We start from the raw sequence: 4,397 nt of genomic DNA, 5'->3' as shown, positions 1-4,397 counted from the left end.
CATATATTTTTGGCACGCCCGGTGGGACCTTTTAAAAACGAAATGGCTAGACGTAGGAGACAAGGAGAAAATGAACGTTTGGAAGAAGATGTGGAAGGAGAGGTGAAGACATCCAATCCAGAGGGTAATGTGATAACACATCATGTGGAAACTCCTATCCTATCAGAACCCATGGTCGAATAGACCAATACCTCAGAGCAAATACCATTTGTTCGTAATAGTGGACGAGACCAAGGAATTGGACCATCCAGTGTCCCATCTACTCAGCCAGTCAATCCGTGGGGCGGCTTGATAGATGCCATGGGACAGCAATTAATAAACACAATGGAAAGGTGGGCAGTATCCTTTTTGGACCGAATGAACAACCACCAACCAACGAATGTAAGACACATAGAGGAGGTAAATGTCCCTCAGCAAAGATTGGCTAGAGACAAACAGCCTATGCAAGCTAATGAACATTCTAATGGTCAAACTAGTAATCAGAACCATGAAAGATTACCACCTCAGTCTTGGTACGAACCCATTTCGAGGCCTGTAGCAGGCCAGAATGCCTCAATGTTCAACAGTGAAGCCATGCAGATTGGTGGATCTGGCCCGGTACAAGAAAATGGCATAAGAATGAGTCCAAATCCCACATTCGAAGCCATACCTGGTACCAGGGGGTACAATAATCCTGTATTCGAATTTATACCCGGGGGGTTGGAAGGTTTTCCTACAAGTGGAAGGGATACAATACCTGTTCCAGCACCTTTCGTGGGTCCTTTCGCAGGACAGGCTCAAAGAGGTTACCTACACCCCCAACAGCACCCTCTACCACAGGGACAGCCAATCCCAAATGTACCACCTTATGGACCAAGAGGACCACAAGCACAAGTGTGTCCACCAAATCCTGTGTTTGTTCCCCCAGTGGTAGTTCAGCAGGCACAAAATATGGTCCTTAGGGACCAGATCACTGAGATAGTTAGGGAGTTGTGTGGACCAATGGCTCGGGGGGTCCAAACCCCTGTGTATAGAAAACCATACCCAGAATGGGTCGATAGGGTACATGAATATCCAAGAGGTTTCAGGATACCAGATTTTGTCCTCTTTCATGGGAACGGAAACCAATCCACAGTAGAACATATTGCTAGGTTTGCCGCTCAATGTGGTGAATTTACCAACCATGACTATATAAAGTTGAGACTATTCCCAAATTCTCTGACCGGAGGAGCATTTGTATGGTATATTAACCTTCCACCTGGCTCCATCCAGACTTGGCAGCAAATGGAAGAGGCATTTCATGCCCAGTTCTTCCAATCAGAGCCAGAAGTTTCCATGGCAGACTTGGCCAGATTGAGTCAAAGGCCTGAAGAGAAGGCCACTCAGTTTATTTCCAGATTTAAGAGGGCTCGAAATAAATGTAGAGTAATCTTGCCAGAAACTGAATTTGTAAGATTGGCTCAAAATGACCTAAAGTTCAGGCTTCGAAAGAAGTTTGATTCAACAGAGTTTAGAGATTTAGTGGAATTGACTTATAAAGTATCTAGATATGAAACATTACTAGAAGAGGAACAGGATCGAAATAATGCATCATATAGGACATACTACAAAGATCCTAATTATGAGATTGATGCAGCAGAGATTGTGGGAAAAGAGCCTATGATCTGTGAAGCATTAATCCCTAAAGATACAACAATTGACCAGCAGTTTAAAAAGAAAGATCTCCACAGGAAATATTCTTTCGACTTAACTAAGGCAGATGACATTTTTGATCATTTGCTTGCGGCCAACTTCCTTAAGTTACCAAAGGGTGTTAAAATTCCATCTCTTGATGAACTTAAAGGAAAAATATATTGCAAATGGCATAATTCTTGGTCTCACTCGACTAAAAACTGTGTTGTTTTTCGAGACAGGATCCAAGAACAAATTCGGAAGGGGAGTTTGAAGTTCCCAGCCAAAGCTGAAAAAGCCATGGGGATCGATAGCAATCCATTTCCAGAAATTGGAGAGGTGGCAGCCAATGTCATTATGTCAAACTTTCAGAACTTGTCTCTGAAAGAATTGGAGGAAGTCAATGTACAGATGCATGTGGCCAACCAGACAGCAACCAAAAAAGACCTTAGAAGTCCACCAGCCATGGGACGAGAGTTCCCACGTCAGAAGGAAGACTCTGATGATGAAGCACTGGATGATGATTCCCTAGAAGCAGCTGTGATGCAACGAATGTGTCCCAGGTGCAGACTGAGTTATAAGTGGTTGAAGGGCCTTCCAGTTGATGGGAAGCAGTATTACAAGGATGTGCAGAGGCGTCCCAAACCAACCAATGCTTATAACAAAAGGCCGTATCCGGCTAATGTCAGACAGCAGCCATTAGTGGTTGAACCTGCAGTTGATAGAATGTATGCTAAAGGCAAGAGGCCTTTCTATGAGTCCAGATCTCCTAACTATTACAGGTTGGAGAGTAGTCATTCTGAAAGAAAGTTGGAGAAGAGGTCAGGTTTTGGTATCAAAGCCAGGAATTGGCCCCTTGGGCCAGCTTCATGAAGGACAGAAAATGATCACCATCACCAAGAACCTGAATCAGGCTTAAAGCTTGGAGACAGGACCAAACAATTGTCTTCACAGCCAGCTTCGAAGGTGATCGCGAAAGAAGAAAGAGGTGGTTCAACGTCTGGGTCAGTAAGTTCCTGGGTACCTGGAGTCCCAGATTGGTTTGTGATGCAAAACAAACCCAGGGAAATGCCTTCCCAAAGGAATTTTGGAAATCAAAATAGGATGGTTAAGCCTCCTTTGGTGGCTCTCAACAACTGGGTATTGCTGAAACACCCAAGAACGAGGGAACCAGATATGGTCCCTGTTATTTCCAGATCACAAAGGAGAAAAATTCAGCGCAGGTACACCCAATACCAGAGAGACCTGAAAGAAAGTGGAAAGAGTTCTTCGATGATCCAGACTGGAGAAAAGAAGAATCGAAAGTCAGACCATAGTTCAAAGCCAGTTACACAAAACGAGGTGGATCGCAGCAGAGAACAGTTGGTCAAGGTTCATTCTGAACTAAATGCCAGAGAGAAGGAAAGTCTAACAGGGTTGGAGAAAGCTTTGATGAAGAGTGGTAGCAAAACGGAAGAAGATGTTGGCGTAAGCCAGAAGAAAGAAATGGTGGAAGAAGAAATGTTCGAAGCCTTCATGGCTGAGCAAACATTTCTGGTTGAAAAGCCAGCTGAGGAAAATCATTCGAAGGGACCCGTTAGCAATGGAATACCAGAATGCATCATGGAGGATGTTTCTGAGGAAGTCGACCAAAGTGACCAAGAGGGGAAACAGGTACAGCCAGCCATCTAGTTTGGCTCGTTTCCCCCAGTATCAGTGAACATGGTACACATACTACCATAAGAATTCCAAGCTGGAGATGAGAATCAAGAGGGGCAGGGAGCTGATCCAATTCAGATCTCTAGTGAAGATTCACAAGCAAGTATGTTGCAAGATAATTTCGAAATGGTTACCCCGATGGAAGCTGAATATAAGAGCAAGGAAGTGGTAAGCATTAACCTCTCGTATCCATTTGAATATCCCTCGAATTCCATGACGCAGCATGTTAAGCCTTTGTACATTAAGGCCTTCTTCGATGGAGTTCAGTTAAACCGAGTCTTGGTGGATAATGGAGCAGCGGTGAACTTATTACCGAAATCTTCTTTGAAGAAATTAGGGAAGAGGAATCCCAAGTTGATCCCAACCAGTACAACCATCACTGGTTTTGCTGGAGACAAGCAGATGGCCCAGGGAATTCTACCCATCAATCTCAGTGTGGGAACCAAGGACTGCATGACGGCGTTTTTTGTCATCGATAGCAATGCAAAGTACAATGCCTTACTTGGTAGAGATTGGATCCACACTAATAAATGCGTGCCTTCCTCTCTGCATCAAAAAATGATAATAGCTCTAGGCAATGGGAGGACGGAGGAAATTAATGCAAATCCTCAACCTTTCGCAGCCTGTGCTGATTTCGCAGAAGCCAAGTTGTATATTGACGGTGTGGCACCGCTCAGTATACTGATGGAATTCGATGGTTCAGCCGAAGAAACGGCTGATAAGGAAGTAGCATGCCTGAAGCATTTAGTCCAGGAGAGTGCTGGTGAAGAATTAGAGGTTAAAGATGACAATGATGCCTGGTTATAGGCAGCAAGATGAAGCACCAGAAGCCAGGCCTTTGGCTTTAATCAAATTTTCAATATTGGATATAAAGTCAATAGTCCAGAAAGTTCGAGAGCAGGAGAAAGAGGTCATGATGATTGGCTGCAAGCGGGAGAAGCAACAAGCCAGAGTTTTAACTCTTGATAAATACTGTGCATTGGACATAGAAACAAAGGTCCAAGAGATACAGGAAGAAGAATCCTTTTGGACAGATTTTGTCCATGAGG

Source organism: Camellia sinensis, chromosome 1, assembly GCF_055761805.1.
Source record: "Camellia sinensis isolate YWXY chromosome 1, ASM5576180v1, whole genome shotgun sequence".
Taxonomy (NCBI): Eukaryota; Viridiplantae; Streptophyta; class Magnoliopsida; order Ericales; family Theaceae; genus Camellia; species Camellia sinensis.
Note: the sequence above shows the minus strand (reverse complement) of the source record.